The sequence below is a fragment of the Ambystoma mexicanum genome, chromosome 1q, assembly GCF_040938575.1.
Source record: "Ambystoma mexicanum isolate Mex_15411 chromosome 1q, UKY_AmexF1_1, whole genome shotgun sequence".
NCBI classification, from domain to species: Eukaryota; Metazoa; Chordata; class Amphibia; order Caudata; family Ambystomatidae; genus Ambystoma; species Ambystoma mexicanum.
Window position 1 is genome coordinate 923,563,930 of NC_090922.1, and position 26,087 is coordinate 923,590,016.

A 26,087-nucleotide genomic window follows, 5' to 3' on the forward strand; every position below is an offset into this window, starting at 1 on the left:
TCGTTTCCTATTATCTTTCGTTATCCCTCCACCACTTTTCATGTTCTGAATCCGTTCACTTGTGTCTATCCAGTCCTGGTCGTAAAGTTTCTTCTTGACGTGGTCAGGATTTTCCAATAGAAGCTCTTCACTCAATGCTAGACTTTTTAGTATCTCCACACAGGTAGATCTCCTTTCAGTTAGAGACTTCTCACTGTTTGAGTAAATGGCCTTATGTAGGACTTTGTACCCTCCTTCGACTGGTGGTTGTAAACATTTCCTCAACAGTGACAATGATCTCCAGACCATGATGGTGTACGATGACACCATTCCCATTTCTCTCCTGATCACTTCTACCGGTAGGGTGCTTGGCATATTCAGAACACGTCGCCAAAATGCTCCCTCAACCTGCCGCCACAGAGAGCCTGCAAGTTGTAGCTGAGTTTCAGAGCCATATGTCAAAATGGGAGTCACCTTCAATTTATAGAAGTTGATGATGGGTAGTATGTTAAATTTGCTGTATTTACGATTGATTATTCTACCCTGTGTTGCTAGGTTCTTAGCTTTTGACTTCACGGCCATTACCCCATATGAGTCTACCATACTAGTATTCACTGTTAACCCCAAATACTGCATTGATGTAACCTCGGGTATGTTTACCCGTTGGAGACTCCAGCTTCTTGTCGCTCTGCGAGTTCTATTTGCTTCTCCTATAACCATGATTTTGGATTTCTTAGGGTTGATGGTTAGTGAATTGGCACCCACGTATTTAGACAAGGCATTCAGCTGTCTCTGCAGACCCACTTCAGTTTGGTCCATGATTAGGAGGTCATCAGCGTAGAGTAATCTTCCTACTGGGATACCTGCGATCCTTGGGGAGACGCATCTAACATCTTCAAAAGCCTCCTCAATGTCAGATATGTAGAGGTTAAATATGGCTGGTGCCAGTCTGCAGCCCTGTTTTATCCCTGATGATGTTCCAATTTCGCTCGACAGAGTTCCTGCCCTATCCAATCGTGTTCTTAATGTTGTTCCAGAGTGCAGGAGTTCTAGGGCTTCCCTCAGATCTGTCCGACAGCCCCAATGTGACAGTTTTTCCCATAGAATTTTACTGTTTATTGAGTTGAATGCGTGGGGCAAGTCTATGGACGCTATATAGGTCTTGTTTTGCTTAGTTGCTTTTGCCCTGCATTTCAACAAGTTTATCAGGAAAAGGTTTAGGGCAGTTCCCGTCCCTTTTTTAAAACCAGATTGCCATTGGTCTTGGTGGTGTGATTGTTGGGACCGTGTGTTCAAATGTTTCAAGAGTATTGCTGAGAACAGCTTTCCTACCACGTCCAAAAGGGCGATCGGTCTGTAGTTGGCAGGATCAGGCCTGTCACCCTTTTTGTAAATCGGGACCACGATTGACTTGGTCCAAGAGATGGGTATTTTCTTTGTTGATTTAATTTCCTGAAACAGAGACAGCATGAAGTCGGCCCAATGCTCTGGGTGTTGCTTCAGAATAGCATTTGTTAGGCCGTCAGGGCCCGCCACCCTTGATGCGCTTGCTTTTTTTAATTAAGGTAAGTATCTCCTCCCTATCGAATTCAAAAGTCCAAGGTAAATTGGAGAGTGTAACCTTTTTGTGTCCTTCTCCCAACTTGTTGGAGAACAAACCCGCAAAGTGTTTCTCCCATGTTGACGATGGTACTGAGTTCCCAAGGATCGAATCTTGTGGAACCGTTGTAGAGTTCAGCAGCTTCCAGATCTCAACTGTGTTCTTATTGGCCATCAGGCCCAGCATTCTCTCCCCGTCTGCCTGCAAGTTTTTGAGTGATTGTTTCTCTTTTCTCAACTTTTCTCTTACATCAGGGAGCACACCTTTTTTAAGTTGCATAGATAGTTTTTTAATAGACTTTTTCTTTTCATAGATATCCTTGTTGAAAACGTGTTTCCTTGTAAAAACACCTTTTAAACCTTTTCTGACATTAGCCTGAAAGATTTTCAAGGCTAATGGGTAATAGAGTGGTGGTATGGTGTTGCCAGAGGTGTCCCTGCTTTTGCCATTAAACAAGGACGTAGTTCGTTTACTGAGGTCAATAGGAGAGATTCTTATCTGGTTAAGACTCGGTGTGACCTCAATGTTGGCAGTGTTGAGTGAATGGAAAAGCTGCCCAACGGTATCTTCGGCATGGCTTCCCACAATCTCCAATAGATTGTGGTCACTGTCGTTACATGATAGCACATCTAAGTGACTCGTCTGACCAAAAAGAGTCTCTGACGCGAAAATATAGTCTAGGATCTTGGTGTAGGGACCTCTTTTCCAGGTTGCTTTCGGTGGATGTCACCCCTTATATTGCCATTCATCAAGTTTATGTTGCTTTTTTGTAGATCTTCTCTCCAACCTATACCCCTTAATATCTTCAAAGTGGCAGCTCTTGATGGATTAGTTATCAATTTGTTCCTAGAGTCAAAACATTCCATATTCAAGTCCCCACATACCAAGACGTCAAGGTTGTTGTAGGTAGTTCTAACTTCATCAATGTAATTCATAACCGTCTCTTGAAGATTTGCTGCAAGTGATGATGCGGGATTCCAGTAGATGTCAGATGTGTTGGTTGTACCTTTTTACCAGCAACACAAACTGAATCAGTGGTGTAGGGCTCTGTATGCAGAGCTTGGTCCAGCCGGTTGTTCTTTTACATGCTGTAATCAGTCCTGCGATTGGTCATCTGAGGTTCCCTTTGACATTCATACTTGAACAACTTACCACACGGCATCCCTTGCAGTCTCTGGGTTAACTTCCCATAGACCAACCATTCTTAACCTGCCTTGAGAAGGACCCTCCGGGGTCGAAACACGTGTCGGCTGACCACCTATTTAGACCATGAGTCTACTCTATGAACAATAAAAGAAACACATTTTGAAACACAGCAACAAGTGTGAGAATCTTCTTATTTATAAGGTTCAACAAAAACCTTCCGGTGCAAGGTAACCAGGACTTTCTCCAATTTTCCTTACAAGAGGTGCTGGGTTAACCTCTTGTAACCTGTGACCTTGCACAGTACCATTAAGAACAGCAACTCTAACACAGAGCTCAGCACAGGAGTGTTCAATTCTAGAGCCCAAACCCTCTGCCCTGTTTTCTGAAAATGTACAATACCTATTCTTAATGTGCTTCATTTGGGTAATGCGATTCGCTGCCATGTGACGAAGATATGTGCTTTTTATCAGGGTTATTCATTATTGGGAAGCTCAAGTACACCAGGTGTTTAACGTTTTCACCAGGGGACCCGTTCACAGTCCACTTGCTATTAATTTTCTTTTGACTGGCGGTCACCATCAAAATGTTCTTTTTATTTGCGTTAAGGCAGCAAGTAGCCCTCCCCAGTGCCTACCCCAGTGCACCTTCGATCTACCATCATTGAAGGAGGTAAGGAGCGTACTTCCAGGGTGGTTTGATTAGCGCCTATAGGATGCGAAATTCGGTCACATCACGATGTGAGTAAGGGTTGTGACTTGTCCTTACAGGGTATAAGGTTGAGGTTTAACAGAGAATCGTGACAGCAGCATCAGCAACACTTATGGTTGCATTATCGTCGGATGGTACAGAGAGACAGAGAACTTCCAGGTAGATTATCTGCATATCCTTGTGGTGTTCAGGATTAAAGCTAGGTCAAGTGAAGGACTTATGAAGCACATATAATTATATATATTTTTTAATAATGTACCCATACCTATAGGGGCCCTCTGGAATATTACAATGGAGAGAACAGTGGAATTTATCCCCTGCCATCTGTAAAATAAACATTTCCTGCCCCTGAGGAATGTCCGGCAACTTTTAGCCACACAGGACAGAAAATATATAAGTCGGGCGAAGATTGGCAAAGTGGGTGAACTGGGTGAAAAATAACCATCACTATGTACAGTCAGGTCATGGAGACTTGATTTATTGTTCTATGTGTAAATATATTATTGTATGCTATATTGGTGTATTGTAATTTGTATACTGATATTTGTATATGTTTTACAAAATATTTTTGTTATGACTAAGCAGGTGGTTACACTTGTGATTAGATGAATTAGTAAATACATTTGACAAATGCTTTTGTACATAATATCATTCTGATTCATTGGTATCATTCTATATTTGTTGCATGGTTGGTACAGAGAGTCGTTAGGCTGAAGTAAGGGTACATATGCTTTTAAACTGTGGTTAGAGATCTTCATTTGTTTTTTTGCACATACACATTCCCACTAAGTCGGAAGGTCTAACACCAGATAGTGGGACATGCCCATGTGAGAATAGTGACCACCCCAGTGCAATCCACTAGTATAAAATCATTGGGATAGGCAAGCCATAGTACCCTCACATTTCCCAATTTAGGCAGAACAAAAGCAACCAGCTCTGTGGCTTCTCCTACATCGGAAACATGAAGGTTTAAAAATGCAGGGGGCCAAAATGCACCCGTGCCGCAAACTAGTCAGTGTGTACATTTTCTGAGAAAGGGACCCCTCCTGGTTTATATAAATACAAGCCTTGCATTCGCAACAGTTGGCCATTCATGTTACTTATTTGCCCATTATGCACTGTCCATGTAACTGTTAACAGTCCTATTGCACACTACCGGGATGCAGATGAGGAATAGGCAAGGCCCAGTTTGGTACAGTGGTTGCTGCATAGATTAAGTACTTGATTTAGCCAGTGCTGGCGCACCTGGTGTGCTGCAGCACTAAGGGATTGTTGGGAACTGTGAAGTTTGGCTGGCTCAGTTAATGTGGGTTCACTGATCAGTGTTTAATGATTCCAACAGCAAGCCCCATTGCTCTTCCCTGCGGCTTGCCAAGGAGTCCTAGCTTTTGGCTTCTTTTCAATCACCACCTTGCTAGATCAATATGCATTGCTAATCTTCACGGACTAGGCAGTGGGGGAGCAGCACGAGACAATTATTGCTTCTGATTTAAGCAGAAGTAGTTTGGTCCTCATGAGGCTAGTCTAATCCAAAGCCTCAAAGGTCACATCAGTAGCCTCCTAAAATACTCTCTGTGCATTGCAGACCCATGTGAGATTTCTCTGTGAGAAGACTAAACATATACAGCATGTTATTGCACTATAAGACCCTCCTCACGCCATTCCTTCAGCCCATTGCAATGAAGCCTTGGCAACAAGCAATAGGTCATGTCTATCTGCCAGCGCAGGCTCATTGGACAGCTTTCTGACAATTTCATGGCTTAGTGTAGACTTCATTGTTGGCTCATCATTGTAGCACCTACTCCTTTCTGGACTCCATACTGATGCTGAAACTGGTGAGCAACATTTTAGGGTGCTGTGAGCAACATGTTGCTCGTGCGTTACACGTTGGGGATCACTGGCATAGACCTACACAGCCTCAACAAGGAGCTCATCTGCAGCTACTCCCCCCTGCTTATCATTAGCGGACTAGTTCTTTCGCTACAGAGTGCCGTTTTTCACCAAATTAGACATCCCAAAGACATACCATCAGGTTAAAGCCCGATTCCGAACATATAACATGATTCATGATCCCATTTGGCATTTTCCAATACAACAGGGTGACATTTGGGCTCTGCTCATTGGCCTCCATGTTCCAAGGCATAATAACTGACACACTGAAAGAAACGACCAGAGGCAAGTGCTTCCAGGACAACATAGCCGTGTATGCTGCCAGTGAAGAGGAACACCATCAAGTACTTGAGAATTTGCTTACACGAGTGGGAAAAAAAAGATTTCACTTGAAAAAGAAATTAAAGTTCTTGTAGCAAAACCTTTGCTTCATGGGATATTCAGTTTTAACACCAGGAATAGAGCTCAAAGAAGGTTTACTCAAAAGCATTGAAGACGCACCAGACACAGGAGACAAGTACTCAAGTGCTTCATGGGCATGATGAACTAGTACACCAAATTCGCCATTAACTTTTCCACTAAAACTGAACGCCTAAGGGTGCTTATGAATAGATCTGAGAACTACATTTGAACAAAACAATGCAAACAAGCCTTAACCAATATCAAAATTGATATTGCAAGTGCTTGATCAGTGCGCCCATTCAATGCTGATTTCAAGACATTCACAGTCATGGATGCAAGTGCCTAATGCAGAAGTGCAGCACTCATGCAAAAGGGACTTAACAGTTGAACATAGTGGCATTTGCAGCCAAAGCACTCTGCACTGTAAGAAAATCCTGATTCAGTCATAGAGTGAAAGATTGTAGCGCGCAGGTGGGTAGCGACGTATTTCCAACAGTATATTCGGGGCATTAAATTCAAACTATGCATGGACAATAAGCTGCCGGTGAGCAACCTACGCCCAAGAAGCACAGCAACACAGACACCCCATCTAGCAAAACCACCATAAAAAATGCAAGCTTTGTATGTGAGAAAAAATGCCAGGCAGACTATTTGTTTCACCTATCAGCCCAAACCAATTAGAATGAGGTACACCTCAAAGACGAGTACATCGTGGAATGAGTGACAGACACAGAAGACAGAGGAAAAGAAGCCATGAGACAGGAAGAATGGGAAGAAGGCTCCCAACAGGATGCAACCTTGGAAAAGGTAAGGAAGTAAACAATCAAGGAATGGTAAGACATGTGGCACCTGATCTTCAGTGGTATAGGGAGATATATGAAGAGATGTTTGCAAGGGACGTCACCAGTGATCAACTCTGTGTTCATTCCTCCCACAATCCTGAGGCTGTCAGGAATCTGTGGAAAGGCCGAGGACGGCGCTTAGTGCTTGGCAGGAGGAGATAAACTACATTTCCCATTAGGCTTTAGGAAGAAGGTAGTTCTCCTCTATCGCGCGCGGCACCAGCTGCTCATTAGCAGCAACTGTTAAAACCCGCCGCCGCCCGTGCTTCGGTGCAGGTAATTACTGATTATCGGCATGGGCGGCAGCAGTGTTGGAGTCGGCATGTGGGAGCATATCTGACGCCGAAGGACTTCTTGAGCTTCCCTTCTCCCCGGGCCTCGACGGTAACGCTGAAGAACACAAGAAAGTCTGTCGCGGGCTGCGGCGGTGAAGCGGTTCTTATTACCCGGTGGTGGGCATCGCTCTTCAGGGTCCGGATGTCCTCGTGAGGCATCCGGGCCATCAGTTAAGTGTTTTGAACCACGGTGCTTACATACGGGGGTTATAATACCTGGATATTTATGTATTGATTCATTATCCATTATGCAGTGAGTGTGTGAGGTAACACGCTCTGGGATACATTTCCCGCTTGATACACGCCATATGAGAAGAGACATGTTATAAGAACTCAGGTCTTTGGAGTCCACCTATCACAAGGGGCCAGTTATGTGTTATGTTTGGTCCCAAAAAACTCTGTTTGTGGTTTCATTGTGCCCAACGGGCCATGTGTTTTGTATCTTCATGAAAGGGACAACCCTTGTTTGGGCCATTTTGCGCCTAACCATCTTCTGTGTTTTCATACATTATTGTCCCCAGTAACATGTTATGTTCTAGGTCTGTGTTCTAGGTTATGTTTGTGATATGCAAAGGGAATACATGTAAAGCTACCATGGTTATAATTTAGCAGGTTTACTTCAGGAATAAGAGATTAGGCTAGGTGATTTAGAATTACGGTTTCAGGTACAGGAGGATTTACTGTTGTATGTATTGGTTTGTTATGTTCCCCTCTTTCCCTTTGTCTCTCCATCCCCTTTCCCTAATCCCATCTTCCCCCCATTGGCTGCCACGCGGCTCCCTGTGATATACGTTCAGGCGCCCGTGCCAACCACGGTGGGAGGGGTCAATCTATTTGACTTCTGTGGTTCGGAGGAGGGGATCGAGATCCCTACTCTCTATAAGTTTGACAGAATTACCTGCCCCCGATTTCGGGGTAATTGAACCACCCAGGCCAAATGGATACGATTCCTCCCGCTTTAGCGGATGTGCTCAAGGCACTACAGGACATACAAGTAGAATTGGTACAGACTAGACAGGATTCGAGTATGTTGAAAGCTCAGGTGCAGGGTTTGGTCGCACAAGGCACCCCGCTTGATGGGGCTGGAACCTCTACTGGAGGACAAACTGGGAGAGCCACGTCTACTGTGATTGTGCAGCCCTCTAGTAGTGTGCCCTTAGCCACACCTGAAAGATTCACAGGAGACCCTAAAAAATATATGACCTTTTTAACGCAGTGCCGACTTCAGTTTTTGTGTAAACCTAAGGCGTTTGAGACAGTACAAGCTAGAACGGCATTTGTTATTTCATATTTAACGGGAGATGCGGCAGCATGGGCAATGCCTTTGGTGCAAAAGGATGATCCTTTATTATATGATTGGGATGGGTTTCTAGGGGAATTTGGAAGGTTATTTGACCGCCGGGAGGTTTCTTTGGCTCAAGACAAAGAATTGTTAGCTTTGAGACAAGGAACCCGCGACTTGGTTTCGTATGTTACACAATTTAACAGGTTGGTTATTGAGACAGATTGGCCTGAAAAGAAACAGACTGTGTTGTTTTATCAAGGGCTCAAAGAGGAGTTGAAGGATGCTATCGCTCAAGTAGAACCCCAGCCCATGACATGTACCGCTATGATTGATTTAGCTCTAAGATTGGATCATCGTATTGGAGAGCGCAGGGGTGAGAAGAAGAGACCAGAAGTGTTGCCTTTTGCTAGATTGGATCGGGGGAAGGGAAACAGGACTACAGAAGGAGAACCCATGCAAATTGGTGGAATAAGGGGGCCTTTGTCTGTTGCTGAGAAGGAGCAACGAAGGGCTAATAATTTGTGTCTCTATTGTGGACAACCAGGACATTTTATTAGAACTTGCCCGAATACTCCCAAGAAAGGAGCAGGGGTGGATAGAAACAAAGTTGAGTCGGGAAAAGGATTGGGCCGGCCTTAGGGGGAACTCAGGCGACAGGCCCAGACTTAACTAGGTTCCCCAATTGGAGTGCAAATACGACAGGGAAAAGAAATTCACATTTGTACATACTGGTGTCTTTACTGTTTGCCTGTACTAAGCAGCTAGTGTCTGCAATGGTGGATTCAGGCGCCACTGGTAATTTTATTGACATTGGTTTGGCGAAAAGATTGGGTTTACCATTGAAGGAAAAAGCTCAGGTTGAGGGAGTACAATCGGTGGATGGTTCACCATTGGTGTCAGGACCCATTTGTCAACAAACTGAGGCACTTATAATGAGGTGTGAGTCTGGACATACAGAGGATATTGTCTTTGATTTAATTGCGGCACCTCAATTTGGGCTCATTTTGGGCATGCCGTGGTTGCTTAGGCACAATCCCAGGATTGATTGGATTAAGCAGGAGGTGGTTTTTGAAGGAGTGGAATGCGAGAGTCACCTTGAGGAAGAGGTGAGACCCGCATTGTATTTGGCAGACCAAGTGGCAGAACCACAAAGGGTGGGAGCAATGGCTGTGAGTATCCCAAATCAGTACCAAGATTTAGCTAAGGTATTCGACAAAGGGGGAGCAGACAAGTTACCACCCCATAGATCTTATGATTGTGTAGTTGATTTGGAGCCAGGGGCTAAGTTACCTTGCAGTAGAATCTATGCGTTGACTGAAAAAGAAAACCAACATTTACGTGAATATCTGGATGACATGTTAAATAAGGGATTTATTAGACATTCCACCTCCCCTGTGTCATCACCCTTATTTTTTGTCCCAAAAAAAGAAGGAACACTTAGGACATGCATTGACTATAGAGCATTGAATAAGGTGACAGTGAAAAATAGGTACCCCTTGCCTTTGATTTCAGTGTTATTAGATCAAGTAAAAACAGCAGTGGTTTACACCAAATTGGATTTAAGAGGGGCTTACCATTTGATCCGTGTGAAAGCAGGGGATGAGTGGAAGACAGCTTTCAGGACTAAGTTTGGTTTGTTTGAATACCTTGTGATGCCTTTTGGTTTGTGTAATGCTCCTGCAGCATTCCAATACTTTATGCAGGAAGTGTTGAGTGAGTTTTTAGATCAGTTTGTTATAGTTTATATTGATGACATTTTGATTTATTCATCTTCTGAAGAGCAGCATCGAGATCATGTAAGAGCAGTGTTAAAAAGATTACAAGACCATCAATTGTATGTAAAATTGGAAAAATGTGCTTTTCATACCACTCAAGTGGAATTCCTTGGTTTTATTTTGACTCCCTCTGGTATTGTGATGGACAAAAAGAAGGTACAAGCAGTTACGGAATGGCCAGCGCCTCAATGCCTCAAAGATATCCAATCCTTTTTGGGTTTTGCAAATTTTTATAGGCGCTTTATTTCAAACTTTTCACAAATCGTTACACCTATTACCAGATTATTAAGGAAGGCCACTAAATTTGATTGGAATTATGAGGCAGAAGTAGCTTTTCAAGAGTTAAAGAAAGCATTTACATCAGCTCCGGTATTGAGACACCCCAATCCGGAAAAACCTTTCCAAGTGGAAACGGATGCTTCCAATGTGGCTGTGGGAGCTATATTGTCTCAAAAGGATGAAGAAGGAGTATGGCACCCGGTAGCTTTCTACTCTCGCAAGCTTACTAGCTGTGAACAAAATTATTCAATCACCGATAAAGAGTTATTGGCAATTAGAGCAGCTTTTTTGGAGTGGCGACATTATTTGCTGGGGGCCAAATATCAGGTTACAGTGGTCACTGATCATAAGAACTTGCAATATTTCAAGACAGCGCATACATTAAGTCCAAGGCAGTTAAGATGGTCACAGTACTTTAATGAGTTCGATTTTGTAGTCACATTTAGACCAGGAAGAAAAAATGGAAAAGCTGACGCTCTATCTCGGCAGCAACATAAGGAAAGCATGATAACCGAAGTTAAAACTATCATTCCTGCGGAAAAGGTAGTAGGAGCAATCATGACTCAGTTACTAAGACAAGTTAAACAGGAAATGAAAGGAAAGGTCAAATTGAATTGGGGAGAGAATCCCGCGGAAAAATTTCACAAGGGACTTCCCTATTATGCAGGGAAATTGTTTTTACCGACGCTCGCTTTACAAAGGAAGGCGATGCATTGGTGTCATAATTCACCTTTAGCAGGACATTCAGGAAGCAAAAAGACACAAGGGTTGCTGGAGAAATATTTCTGGTGGCCAGAGTTAAGACAAGATTCTCTTAAATATATTCAAGAATGCGAAACCTGTGTACGCAGTAAGTCAGATCACCAAAAGAAATCAGGGTTACTTCAGCCACTACCCACTCCGGAGAAGGTTTGGACACATATATCCATGGATTTCATCACTGATTTGCCTCCGGATGATCAGTATGACACAATCTGGGTGGTGGTGGATTATCTCTCTAAACAAGCCCATTTCGTACCTTGTAAAGGTATTCCTGGGGCAGGCAGATTGGCAGAATTGTTTTTACAACATGTGGTCAGATTACATGGTCTGCCTCAAAGTATTGTATCTGATAGAGGTCCACAATTTACTTCCAGATTTTGGCGTGCTTTTTGTAAAATGTTAGGCATGGAGTGTGCTTTGTCCACCAGTTATCACCCACAGACAGACGGACAAACTGAGAGAGTCAATCAGACGCTTGAACAATATTTAAGATGTTATTTAAGTGATGGTCGTGAATCGTGGGTACAATCTTTATGGTTGGCTGAGTTCACTTATAATAACTCTGAACATGCCTCGTTGGGAATGTCTCCAAATGTATGTTTGTATGGTCAGACACAGAATATGTTACCCGAACATCTACCTGACATGGAGAATATCCCTATGCTTCAGGACAGAAAAGAGTTACTATTACAACTCAGACAGAAAGCACGAGCCAATTTAGATCAGGCCAAGAAACAGTATAAGAAATATGCCGACAGAAAAAGGCGGGAGGCTCCGCAGTATAAAGTGGGGGATAAGGTATGGCTTTCGACACACAATCTGCCTTTAAAGGGTCCCCGGAAATTTGCCCCCAGGTTTATTGGCCCCTATGAAATTGTGAAATGTATTTCTACAGTGGCATGTAAACTAAAGTTGCCTCACATGTTAAAGATACATCCAGTGTTCCATGTGTCTCTGCTTAAACCCGCAGCTCCGGGAACGCGAGTACAGAGACCACCAGCAATCATTAAGAATGGACAGACAGAATATGAAGTCAAGAAGATACTGGACTCAAGATGGAGACGAAAACAGTTATGGTATCTCATACAGTGGGTAGGATATGGACCTGAGGATTGTTCATGGGAACCGGCCAGTGCGGTGCATGCACCTAGATTGGTTCGACAGTTTCATTTGCAGCAAGCAGAGAAAACAAGACTTGGGGGAGGCCTTGAGAGAGGAGGTACTGTCAGGAATCTGTGGAAAGGCCGAGGACGGCGCTTAGTGCTTGGCAGGAGGAGATAAACTACATTTCCCATTAGGCTTTAGGAAGAAGGTAGTTCTCCTCTATCGCGCGCGGCACCAGCTGCTCATTAGCAGCAACTGTTAAAACCCGCCGCCGCCCGTGCTTCGGTGCAGGTAATTACTGATTATCGGCATGGGCGGCAGCAGTGTTGGAGTCGGCATGTGGGAGCATATCTGACGCCGAAGGACTTCTTGAGCTTCCCTTCTCCCCGGGCCTCGACGGTAACGCTGAAGAACACAAGAAAGTCTGTCGCGGGCTGCGGCGGTGAAGCGGTTCTTATTACCCGGTGGTGGGCATCGCTCTTCAGGGTCCGGATGTCCTCGTGAGGCATCCGGGCCATCAGTTAAGTGTTTTGAACCACGGTGCTTACATACGGGGGTTATAATACCTGGATATTTATGTATTGATTCATTATCCATTATGCAGTGAGTGTGTGAGGTAACACGCTCTGGGATACATTTCCCGCTTGATACACGCCATATGAGAAGAGACATGTTATAAGAACTCAGGTCTTTGGAGTCCACCTATCACAAGGGGCCAGTTATGTGTTATGTTTGGTCCCAAAAAACTCTGTTTGTGGTTTCATTGTGCCCAACGGGCCATGTGTTTTGTATCTTCATGAAAGGGACAACCCTTGTTTGGGCCATTTTGCGCCTAACCATCTTCTGTGTTTTCATACATTATTGTCCCCAGTAACATGTTATGTTCTAGGTCTGTGTTCTAGGTTATGTTTGTGATATGCAAAGGGAATACATGTAAAGCTACCATGGTTATAATTTAGCAGGTTTACTTCAGGAATAAGAGATTAGGCTAGGTGATTTAGAATTACGGTTTCAGGTACAGGAGGATTTACTGTTGTATGTATTGGTTTGTTATGTTCCCCTCTTTCCCTTTGTCTCTCCATCCCCTTTCCCTAATCCCATCTTCCCCCCATTGGCTGCCACGCGGCTCCCTGTGATATACGTTCAGGCGCCCGTGCCAACCACGGTGGGAGGGGTCAATCTATTTGACTTCTGTGGTTCGGAGGAGGGGATCGAGATCCCTACTCTCTATAAGTTTGACAGAGGCTAACATTAGTAGAATTAGGGAAAAGGGATTAACCATGAGGGCAGCATCTCTATATTCAAGAGAATTGAACCCCAAAACATGGTTCAAAGTAGGCGCCGCTTTGATGGGCCCATCAGAAAATATGCAGCCAGGAATAAAATGCCATACTGTTAGCATAATAAATGTCCAAATGGATGGAAATGTAACTTACAGATGACATAACTACTGAAAAGAAGGAAACCCGACCTGTGCAAACACAGAAGGCGGAGTGAAATTGATGCTGACGGAGATGAAAAAGTAACTACACCAATCAGAATTCAACTGCCACAGGTCAGCTATATACCACCCCCAAGAGAAGGGGCAAGTTGAGAGGGCCAACAGGTAAGTACTTCAAGCAGCAATAACAGGAGGATTAGCTGGCGTTGAAGAAGTATACGAACCAATAGTGTCTCATCGGTTGTCCAATAGTGAAAGGTTCTGCAACTGGAGCTGTTGTGGTCTGGGTATATGGAGGCAGACACATGTATGGTGAAACCTCTGTTTTGATTCCTGCTCTCGTTGTGAGCACTCTGCTGATCCCCACCCTGCCGCAGCAACCGGTAGCAGGCAGAGCAGTGTATCAGATAGGCTACATGCAGTGCAGCTTCCTGGATTATCCAGGCCCAGAACATCAGGGTGAACCAGTGATTTATTTGGAGACTGTGAGATAGGGACTGATTTGTGAGTAGAACCTTTGGTGGAGTGTTTTGTGCAGGGCGCTGAGGTTGTTGGCAGACTTTTAAACTGTGGAGGTATCATGCTTGTGGCACTTACAGAAGGCTGACAGAGGTCTCTTGGCAAATCTTCAGAGGCCATTGCAGGCCATTGCGGCCAGGATGATCCAGGTTATGCAGGTGAAGGAGGATCCGACTCCCATCCCCCACTGCGGATTTGTACACCCCCCTGTCCTCTCCGCGATACCCCTTATTCATGCTCACTCCTTTTCCTGTTTGGTGTGATTTACACAGGGAACACAGTGGGAGTTGATATTTGGCATCAACAGCATAGCTACTGGGACAGATTTCTTCAACACGAACAATGGATTACCGGATAAAAGGATGCAGAACGCTCTTGGGGCACCACTTGAACCTGCTCCTGCCTGGGATGACGATCGTGGTTAGAGCTTTTTATTCCCAGCAAAACTACTTGAGTGAGAGCTACCCTGGAGTCGATCCATGCTGAAAAGAATTACAGGCATGTTGTCTGCACCCTCACCCCACGTGAGAGAACCGAGCTCCACTAACTCTTGAAAGTCCAATGTAAAATGTTTCAAGGTGTCTCATCTTCCATCTAAGGTTAACCCAGGTCCACGGATAACTTGGCTTAAAACTCGATAATGTTTCACCTAAAAACAACCACAGAGAAAAATGCACTGAACATTTTCTTTCCTCACATTGTGGGCACTGGCCATATCAATTCTTTGTAATTTGCTATTAACCATGTAAAGCATTCAAATCATATTTCCACTCTCCACCCTTAAGTGTGATTTAGTCACTATATTTGTATTGCTATTTTACCCTTTGGCTGGACTTTTATTTCTCTAGAAAGGGATAATATGCACGCAGAGCACTTGTGTCGTGGGCTTGTTCTCCTGTTACCACCAAGCCAGAGTCTAATTGTAGACAAATATGTTATTCCAGTTCGCAAGTAAGTCCCTCAAGTACAGTTGTAGGCGGCTCCTTAACAGATACAACCGCTGGACATCCATACCTCCACCCAGCTTACTCTGAGCTGTCATTCCTCAGAACCCTCACCCATTGCTTCCCAAACATTCTACACCACCAGTCCATCTATGCATTCCAAACATGCACCCAAACATTCTGACAGGCAGACTACAGCAACTTTCTTTATGCAGCCCTGTGTTTATCAAATTGAATTCAGAGAGGTTTTCTTGTCAAACCAAAAAGTTTGATGCTGTCATAATCGTATCTGTTCTGTGACGAATCCCAGGGTATTGTCACTGCTCCCATGTGGGAGCCCCTTCCCATGAGGCCAGTCAGGTGAGGCTGCTACCTGAAAGTACCCTTGGGGGTGGTACTCAGCGGGTGCACCTCATGGGGAGGGGAGCCCTCTATGGGACTAGTCACGATAGCCTTCTGAGAACGTGATATTCACCCCCTCCATTACTGTCCCCCTTTGTCCTTACACCCCACTCAGTCCCCTCTGGTCCCCCAAACCTATGTATTTCAATAGAGTAGAGGACTTCATTAATCCTACCTAGACGAGGAACAGTGGGCCTTACCCAGGTAGAATACAAAGCATCACTGGCACAAAGAAGATCAGGCAAGGAGGCCAAAGGCTACCTCGGACCCAACATACGCAATGCCACTTACTAGAGACAACCTCAATGATAAAAAGCAAGGAAGGACTGCATATTTTATCAAGCCAGACCTGGAGGAGCGAGGAACCAGACGCCAGTTCTGTGGCGAAGGGCCTGAACAAAAGAAGCAGAGATGCTGTTGAGGAGGGACAGGTCTCTCTAGGAGGTCCATGCAACAGGGACCTGGCCGGTGCCAGGGGGAGAGAAACCCTGACCAGCTAAGTCAAAACGAGAAAGGTAAGGCGCACAGCCGAAGACGCGAGAGAGAGCCCAATGCTATGGAGTCGCTGAAGACAGGACGCAGAATGCGGTAGCAGCACAGAAGTCCTGCTCTGCTCTCAGCATAGACCAGAGCCCAGAACAACACTTCCTGAAGTTAGGGAAAGGTCTGGGCCGGCTAGTGGGTCACAGAGGGAGCTAAATAGATTGAAAGGTCATACACTACCATCTTGAGAGGCAGAAAGTGATAACAGAAAAATTATACAGTTTAAAAATAACTTTGTGAAATATTCTATGTGGAACAGTACCTGGCAGGAGAGTACACCAGGTCTGTTCAAATGGACAGCAAGTGACAAAGGGGCACAGGTCCCACAGAAACAGAATACCAGGGTCTGCGACCCATATGAAAACAGGCAAAGCCCACAAATGAAGTACATCGGGGTCAAGGACCCACACCAGCACAAAACAGACACAATCAATGGGCTGTGGCCCAAAATAAGTAAGGAAGATCCTGAGAGAACATTAATGCGTCTGGGACCGACAGAAAGGAAAAACCAACAGCAGAAACCATCAGGGAATTCCCGAAACAGCCCAGTGGGATCTGGGGCCTTAGTAGAAGAGAAAGAAAGGAGCAAGAAACCAGGACAACAGGTCGGGACCCTTTGTCAAAGAGAAACACTTTTCGGAACTCTAAGTTTTACAAACAAGTCTGGCAGGATAGTGAACTAGACTCGATGCCACATTGGTGATCTGGGAATATTTGTAAATTGTGTTTTGTGAAGATTAGGTCCACGGTCAAGCTTGGCAGGATAGTGAACCAGACTTGACACTACATTGGTAACCTTGAGATATTTGAACATTATGCTTTGTGAACCGAAAGTCTAAAGTCAGCTCTGGCAGCATACCTGATGCTATGTTTATGAGATAAAGAAAGAACAGGGGAAGAGGCTTTCCCCCCTGGCATTTGGAAATTGTGTTTTGTATATATGTGGAAGGACATTTAAAATCAAGAACTTTTAAGCAAAAGTTTCATTCACAAGGTTTTTGGATCAAGACTGGAGCATTTAAGTTTGTGTCCAGAAAGAGAGCCCCCTCTCCTTCTGGATCAAGAAGAGACACAGTTTTTCCTTATTTAATTTAGAGTGTAAGGGTCGGAAATAGGCTTGGACACAGGACGGTGGACATTTTACTTTAAGGACATCCTAACAGAGTCCTTAGTATTTTTGATGAGGCAGGGGGACCCCTCATAGTAATAGGGCAAAAAAGGTTTTTCCTTTTATAAATAAAAGTATTTGCCAACAAACATACCACCATTGTGTCAGACTCGTACTTCTGTACCCTTACAGTTCATGTAAATAAAAGGTACTGGAGGAAACAATGCAATACAAAATCATTGACATATAATGTAATTCCACTGCCTCTTCCAGAACTCTGTTAACACTGTAGCATAAGGACAATTCAATAAATACAAATGAATTGCTTGCAATCCTCTACAAAAGGCACTAGATCAGAAAAAGAAGCACACATTCCCAACGAAACACGAATAGGAAATGGCACTGCACCCTTTTAAGGATTCACATCCTTAAAACACACTAACAAACCAAGGTTTGCCTACACTGGTCGCACAGTGGTCTCTATGGCATAAACATTGAATGTGTACATATATTGTTGCAATAAGTGAAATAGGGGTATGAGAGTTCATACATACTGTGTTTTTTAGCATTTAAGAAGGGCAGTGTGAGTTAAAATGAGCACCCGAACACATGCGTGATACATAATACTCACCACCTATCTCACGTTTCTAGTGCATGTGTGCTTTAATCTATTTAGCAACACATTTCAAAGTAGCCAGATTACCTTATCACATTAAGTGGCAAATGTCAGTTTGCAGGGAAAAGGAACCATAGCATTCTCAAATGTCACACAGCCACAGGTGAACGGGGAACCAAAAGTGGCCCAGGAATTGTTTTTCAAAGTGACCCCATATTTTACTGTAAGAATGAACACTACAGGCAAACCCAACTACTCCAAGATGTTGTGGGGCAGGGTTGTCCTCAAAGTAAATTAGGGAAGAATGGACGCAACTGGTGAATTCTAAAGCTAATTTGTCAGTATATAAGGATTAAAAAGTAGTACAAAATATGAAAAAATGACATATAACATAAATTGCTTACAGTGAGGAAAAACATACTGTAAGCTTTATAACAAATTCTTCAAAGGGGTTTGGGGCATGGAGGGAGATGGAAGGAAGGAAGGGGCAGGATGACTGGCAGAGAGAGTAGAGGGAGCAGAAAAGTAGGCAACCATAATCTTAGTTTGCCTCTACAGTACCCAAGACTGCCCAGAGGCTGCATCAAAATGCTAAATGAGAAGAGAGCAGAGGGAAGCTGGAGTGGGTGCCTAAGAGTGCGGTTTCAAGAATTATGTAATGATGAAAGAGTGCTCATACGCGTTGCTTCTTAATGGGAGTGAAATTTAAGAGTAGTAGAAGTAATGATAATATGTTTATTTTGAAATATGTAATAAAACAGTAGGAAATAACAGATATAAAACACAATAATCATCCTTACAATCCAAAATAATGTATTTTCAAATCAAAATAACACGGTATATATGAATTAAAAATAAGACGACAACGTAGAAACTCTGCTCTTTAAAACTGCCGGGATAAAGCATTTCAGGCTCCAACAAATAACCTTGACCGCAGAGAGCGATAACAGAAAGCAAAGAGGACAGGTCCGAGTAACCATGACATAAACGTGAAATAGTGAGTCTGTGACAAAAAGTGTACAATATGGGTTCCTATACCACAAGGGTGTACCAGCAATCTACCCGCTGAACCTTTAAGGCAACTGCAAAGATCATGCATGTACAAATGGGCGTGCCAACTAGGATTTGTTCGTATGGGTATATGTGAAAATATCCAGGGCTGCAATGTTAAAAAGGCCTTTTTTTACGAGGTCAATATCGGATAAAAGTACACTATTGGCCCTTCTTCCTATTCCTAGAAATGTCCCATTCCACAACAGGGAGAATCACACCACTATCCAGTAGCATACATTTCTCATTTCTGTAAATCTAATGTAACCGGGTTAAGTTCATGACCCTGTAAAAAGGGGAAGGGGTCACCAGTCCCTGAAAATTCCTCCCTCAGTGCCGAAAATGTCGACACTGATATCGGTCATGTTATCGCAATGCCTCCCAATACAGTTGCTCAGGACAGTTCTTACTTTCTTGTTGCAGGACGGCTGTGACGAATCAACTTCCAGGGCACCAGTGGTCCAGGGATGAATATTGGTTTCTAAACCATCAATCAGCCCCACACCTCTAGTACACCAGAAGGGATCCAAAGAGATTGGAATACAGGTGAATTATAAAACCTCAGTGTCCACTTTTTGGTAATGTGGACGGAACGGCAGGCTTATCTCCACATGGTCGCGGATTAGTTGCAACACAGCGAAAATACAATTATTACCCAATGATAAAAGGGACTGTCCAGTCAAGGATGTATAAATATATATACTTTATTATTACTACAACGGACAGTTCTAGCACACTACAATTACAACCCACACTGTAAAGGAACACAGAGGACAGAGTTTCACGAAGGAAAGTTATGCACTCTGGATACTGACAGGAGGGTAGTTGGTAAAGAAATCAGTCTTACTGTTCAAGGTTATCTGTTTTCAGCAGCACAGGGGCAAAGGGTCGTAACTGTCTCTAGGGGTCTTCGGAGAAGTACAAGGGGGGCAGAACCACAATGTACCTGGCGCTGAAGAAGTTCTTGGTGTTCGACCGCATCAAGGCGGTTCCGGGGCACTTTGCAGCCCTGGAGGCAAAGTTAAAGGGGGGGAGACAGCTGCGGGTACAAGGCGACATGCAGTTCGGCAAGTGAGGCTGGACGGACGTCTTCAGGCTGTCTGGCGCAAGGGCTCAGGGCCAAGAATCCTCATCTCTGTGCTGGTTGGCAGATCTGGAATGGTCGATGCTTGTGTGGCACTCCTAACTTCTTCGCAGGGCTCATGTCCTTTCATGGCAGACGGGCCAAAGCTCACGAGGGTGTTAACAGGCAACAGCCTTGTCCTTTGTCCAGAGACTCTCTGGCACTTCCCACCTAGGAAGCTTGCTGTCAGAACCTAGCAGGGCACGCTGTGTGCTGGCTGGGTACCGGTTCTGGAGCTGCTGAACGGGTCCTCTGAATCCGGTATCTCCCTCTGTTCCCTGGGAGATGTTTAGGGGAAGGATCTTGCTTCCCTCTTGGAACTCCTGGCCTTCCTTCACTGGCGGAATATGTAAGGTAGACTGTCACTTCAGCTCGGGTCCAAATGAGTTGTCCTTCTTACTCCTTTTCAAAGACTACAGATGATCTGCTAAGTGAGGGGTTCAGCCCTCTTTTAAAGCCAAATGGGACCCAGTGATTGGTGTAGGCTAAACCTACCTTAATGAACCAATCCCGGGTCCCCACCAACAATCTTCTGTTCTGCATGGGGTCAGGACCAGAGTGCTCTGCAACAGAACAGACAAGGGGGTGACAACATATACGTAAGTCCCACCCATCTTCCTGTCTGTTGTAGATCAAAGTGTCTCTCTGGTTAACTGAGCCCTCTGTGACTGGTGATTAAAGCACATGTTTTCCCTTGAAGTGTGTGCTGGGAGCCAGACATGCATTTCACTGCCTTTCATACAGAGGGGTGGGAACTAGCTTCAAGTTGACACATTGCAAACCAAAGGGATGTTAGTCCCGCCTTCCTGTTGTCTCTCCAGCAACCAAGCTCACTCAGCAGACTTGCCTCAATTATCTCTCATTAGTATGCACTGCCACCAGCCAGAGAACAAAGGAATGCAGATCTACGGAGCCTTTGATATTTCAAAACCACAAAACCTGAAAAACAGCAATTCACGCAGACCATGAAGTGGCACCTTATTCAAACACTCGGCAGTACCCCCAGAGAAAGAGCAAGCCCGCCATGTCAACTGAAATCAAAAATACAGCCACCAAGCACCAAACCAACTGAAACTGTTGCTGAAACCGTGCTGCAAACGAGGGAGGGGCTTAGAGGGTTTTTAAAGCCTCTCACCTATGTAGCACAACCCCTGGGGAAAAGATAGGCACTGATTGGCGCAGGAGATCAAGTGAGCGCTGCATCAAATGGGGAAAAAGACACTAAACCCCCAACACCGCACTTTAAAAGCAGACAGCAGCAGAGGCAGAGTGAGGGTTGTATGGGTGAGAACAAGGGAGGAGCTGGAGGGGGGCCAAGAGACCAAGCGGGGGAAGGATGGTGCAGCAGAGTGTTGGAGAGTTGGTGGCAGAATTTCGAAAATGTGAGGTATTTGAGACAATGGTGTATAGTGTAGTGTGTGTATTGTAGAAATTGGGAAGGGGATAGATTAGGAGGTAAGAGTACGAGAGCAGGGTACAAAGACAGTCTGAGATAGCAGTCATAGTGTAGTACTTATTATGAGAGGAAGGGAGGGTTAGAAGAGAGTGGGGCAAGTAGAGAGAGGTTAGAATTGGAGTGCGAGGAGTAGGGCATAGTAAAGAATTGGGGAGGGTGTGAGAATAGTGAGTGGATGCAATTGATGAGTGAGCAGGGCACCATATCCCTGCGATTGGTGCAGAGGAGAGCAGTAGTAGTGCAAAGAGAGTGGTAGTAGTAAGAGGGACAGCGTAGTGAAAGGGTGGCAGCGAGGAGGACTAGTAGTGAGAGCACTAGTTGTGAGTGTAGTGGTTTTGAAAGCAATGGTTGTGAGTTATAATTGCGAGTAGTAGTAGAGAGAGTAGTAGTAGTGAGGGCAGTATAAGTAGTGAGAGTAGAAGTCAGTGCTCCAGATAAGATTGTGAAGTGGGAGTATTTTACTCCCTATTTTTTAAAGTTGGGAGTAAATTATTTTTATCGGGGTAAAATGTCCCATTCCAAGTGAGAATAATTAAAAAGCGAGTAAAAATGTTTTAATGGTTCAACAGAAATGTTTTGTAAGAAGTAATTCTTTGCACTAAGTTATTCATGCACTTTAAAAGATACATGTATACCTCTTCAGATGAGGCAGTAATAACAGTAGAGCTTCTTCCTGCGGCACTATGATTACTACTGCTCCAAACATATCCATGGAGCTTTATGGATGAAAGCAGGGGGGCAGACCCATGTGTTTTTTCCCCATTTCTGTTGGGAATATTTGTACTTCCCATTTTATTTTTGAGTGTTTGCCTATTTTTAAGGAACAAAAGTCACTGATACACCACTTTTCCGTAAGGCTGAAAGCAGTGCACCAGATAGGATTTTGAGGTTGGAGTATTTTACTCCCTATTTTAAGAGTTAAAGAGTAAATTCAAATTCAAAGGAGTAGAAATGAGTATTCTCCTTTGCAAGAGAGTAAAAGGTGTTGGGCATCCACCCAATGAGTGCATCAAGTTAAACGTTTGAAAAATATTCAAAACGAAACAGTTGTACATCATGTTATCTGGCTTCAAATAATGTATTACACGTGTGGAAAATGCAATCACACACAATTACTTGTAGATGCGTGCTATCCAGCTGCATCTTCATGACACTAGAACACCGGACCATTTAAGAATTACTATAGATACAGAGCCAGATACCAGCTAGTTGGGTATTCATAGATCAAGTCCCTTTCACTACCAGCATGACTACTATGCCTTTCCACTCTGACTGTTGCAGCCTCTGTTTCATGGACTCTTCCTTATGATTTTGCTCTCTCCTTTCTGTTTCTCCGTCTCTCACTTTGTGTCTCTGCCTTTCAACACTGAGGGTTGCCATGCCTGTTGTTGTGGGGGTCTGTTGCTCAGTGCCACTCTGCATATCCTGTCTCTGAATACTATTATTGCTGTTTCTCTTCTCTGTGTTTCTGTCTCCTTTGCTGTAACTCCTGTGCCTCTCGCTTCTGTTAATCCCTCCTTTTTCACTCACATCGTATTACTGTGTCTCTCCCACCTTCCCATTGCATTCTCTGTTGCATCTGACCCACCTTCAGGCCTTTGTTGTCCTGAATTACCCAAGGGTAATAATTGCTCTTCCTCTCTTGATTTTATTTGCATTTTGACATAGCAATAATAAACAAACTGAAACAAGTATAGTTCAGTGTGGGAATTAGGGGGTTGTTTCTTTTCAATGTACCACAGCAATGTGATTTATCACACACTTTTCACAGTATGCATAGCACCACCTGAGGAGAAGGGAGAGCTGGACATTTTTCCTTTCCAGTGCTTTAGCTCTCTACTGAAACTCCTGATGCATGTGGGTACTGTCATTACAATACCACTGTTGACGAATGCATGTACTGTTCTAAAACATAGCTGTCCTGCTAAGAAATCGCAGTATGATACCACTAAATGTGCATTAATCCTACTGTGAATAGTTGACATTGTCCAATATGGTAGTTCCGCTCAGCAATTACTGTGCATAAATATATAGCAGAGCTTTTGAGAGGTACTGGTACAGTCAACCCCACTAAAAATATATACAGCCCTGTTGAGAAGTGTTGATCTGGTCTCATTTAAAAAATAACAGTCCTGGTGGGAAGGGCTGTTAGTGTCCCATTAAAATTACAAAAGCCCATCAAAGAGTTTCCATTAGATTTTCACCCTCCCTACCTGTATGAATTATGCCTGCTCATAGCAGGGCACGGTGCCCAGCCGTTCAGATGACATGCCCAGAAGTTCCAAGCTCAATCCGCTGTGACTAACAAGTGAATGTGTCCTTTCATGCATGCACGCTCAAACACAGACATACATATACAACCCCTTGCAATCGTTTAAAGCTATACAACACATATCTTAAAATGTAACATCAAAAGCCTTTCGTACAGAGGGATGCCAAACAGCACTGCTTGCTGAGAAGCTTTTCTAAAACTAAAACACATCAAACACCTGAAGCCATTAAATACCATTAATGTACTTGTGAGACAAATGGAAAACAGTATGAAAACAGGTAAACTAGACATTTTATAGACACCAGTGTGCAAGGGGGAGAGTGCAAAGTTTCAAGGGAGGATGCGAGAAGGGATGCTGGTATGCAATAGAATGAGACGGGGGTAAGAGCAAGCGAGGACGCCATTGAGAGAGGGTGCCATTGATGGTGGGCAAGAGGTGATATGAACAAGAAAAGGTCTGGTGGGAGGGTAGATAAAGGTGAGGCTGTGAGAGGAATGATGAGAGCAAATGTAAGGGCTGCGATTAAATGTGAGAGTTGGACAAGATGGAATGAGAGGGCAAAAGGGGATATCTTCAAGGGTGCCAGGCAAGAAGGAGAGTAAGGGTGGAAGGAGAAAGTGTGCAAATAGAAAGTGATAGCATAAGGTGGTGGAGAGAGAGCACCATGGAGAGAGTGAGTAAAAGTGCAAGGAAAAAGAATGAAACCGCAAGGAGAAAGAGTAAAATCGCAAGGAGAAAGAGTAAAATCGCAAGGAGAAAGAGTAAGGGGAAAGAGTAAAAAAAGCAAGGAAAAATAGTGCAAGGAGTAAGAGCTAAAGCGCGAGGAGAAAGAGCGAAAGAGCAAAGAGAAAGAGCGAAAGAGCAAGGAGAAAGAGCGAAAAAGCAAGGAGAAAGAGCGAAAAAGCAAGGAGAAAGATGGTGAAAGCACAATGAGAAGAACAAGTTACTTACCTTATCTGGTAACGTTCTTTCGATGGGATGTTCCTCCGACGTATTCCACATCTATGACAGGTAATGACCACAGCTGTGCTGCTTCGGAACATTTTGGGCAGAGGGCGTCCTGCGTCGATGACATCGATACGTTGTTCCTCAAGGGCCTCCGTCGAGAGTCGACATAACTGGATGTTATATATAGGACGCACGGCGCCCATAGCCTGAGTTGTAGTTTTTTCCCCAGAACCTGTGGCACCAATCTCCTGCCAGTATGACTGCAGAAAGCCTTTCGGAAACGTAAGCTGTAATCGCATAAGAAATTCTGTAGAGGGGGAGGCTGTGATGTGGAATACGTCAGAGGAACATCCCATCGAAAGAATGTTACCATATAAGGTAAGTAACTTGTTCTAAGAGGGGATTGTGTCCTCCGCCGTATTCCACATCTATGACAGACTCCCAAAGCAGTACCAATGTATGGAGGTGGGAAAATAATTTATAATTTTAGAATGCCCAATCAAATGGCTGAATAGAGGACTGACTTACCAAAGGCCAAATCCTGCCCATGGATAGAGTCCAAGGAATAGGTTCTCACAAAAGTATGGACAGAGGCCCATGTGGCTGTTTCGCAAATATTGTGAATCGGAACACCCCTCTGTAGAGCAGTGGAGGCAGCCACACCCCTAGTAGAGTGAGCCCGTAAGCCTACTGGAGGGTCCTTTCCCGCCAAACGGTAACACTCGGAGATCATCAAAATGATCCATCTAGACAAGGTCTGTTTGGAAACGGCCTGACCCAAGCGCCTTCCAGCATAACCAACCAAGAGCTGATCGTCCACTCTGACCCGGGACATCCACGATAGATAGAAACTCAAAGCTCTTCTAGGATCCAACCTATGGAGCCTCTCCTCTTCCTTAACAGGATGTGGAGGAGGATAAAACGCCAGAAGAATCACCTTCTGGCTCAAATGAAATTCTGACACAACCTTCGGAAGAAAAGAAGGCCGCACCCGCAGGACAACCCTGTCCTTATGGAACACAGTAAAGGGTGGCTTGGCGGAAAGTGCCTGCAACTCACTCACTCTGCCTGCGGAAGTAACCACAACTAAAAATACAGTTTTAAAGGACAACAGTTGCAACGGACAAGAATGTAAGGGATCAAACAGAGCTCCCATTAGGAACTTTACCACCAAATTCAAATCCCATCCCGGCACCTGGAAAGACGACGGTGGAAATACATTAGTTAGCCCTTTTAGAAACTGAGAAATCAAAGGGATCTTAAAATAAGAACATTCCTCAGACGAGTGCTTAAATATGGACAGCGCCTCCAGGTAACCATTAATGGTACCCACTTGCAGGCCCTTGTGGGCTAAAGAAAGCAAAAAAGACAAAACCAAAGGAACGGAACATTGGAAAGGATCCACATTCTGTACCCTGCACCAGTCACAGAACTTTCTCCAACGGCAACGGTACAGGGATTTTGTTGCAGGCCTTCTGGCCAAAAGCAACACCTCCATCACGTCTTCGGGGAAGTCCCAATCCTTATACCTCAACCTTTCAGATACCAAGCATGAAG

At 44.3% G+C, this 26,087-nt stretch overlaps 1 protein-coding gene across 4 annotated transcripts in view; it reads right to left on the bottom strand.

Moving 5' to 3' along the window:
* Nucleotides 1-26,087, bottom strand: part of LOC138538879 (glyoxal reductase-like) — a 1,290,729-nt gene that overhangs the window by 141,805 nt on the left and 1,122,837 nt on the right. The window lies entirely within an intron of this gene.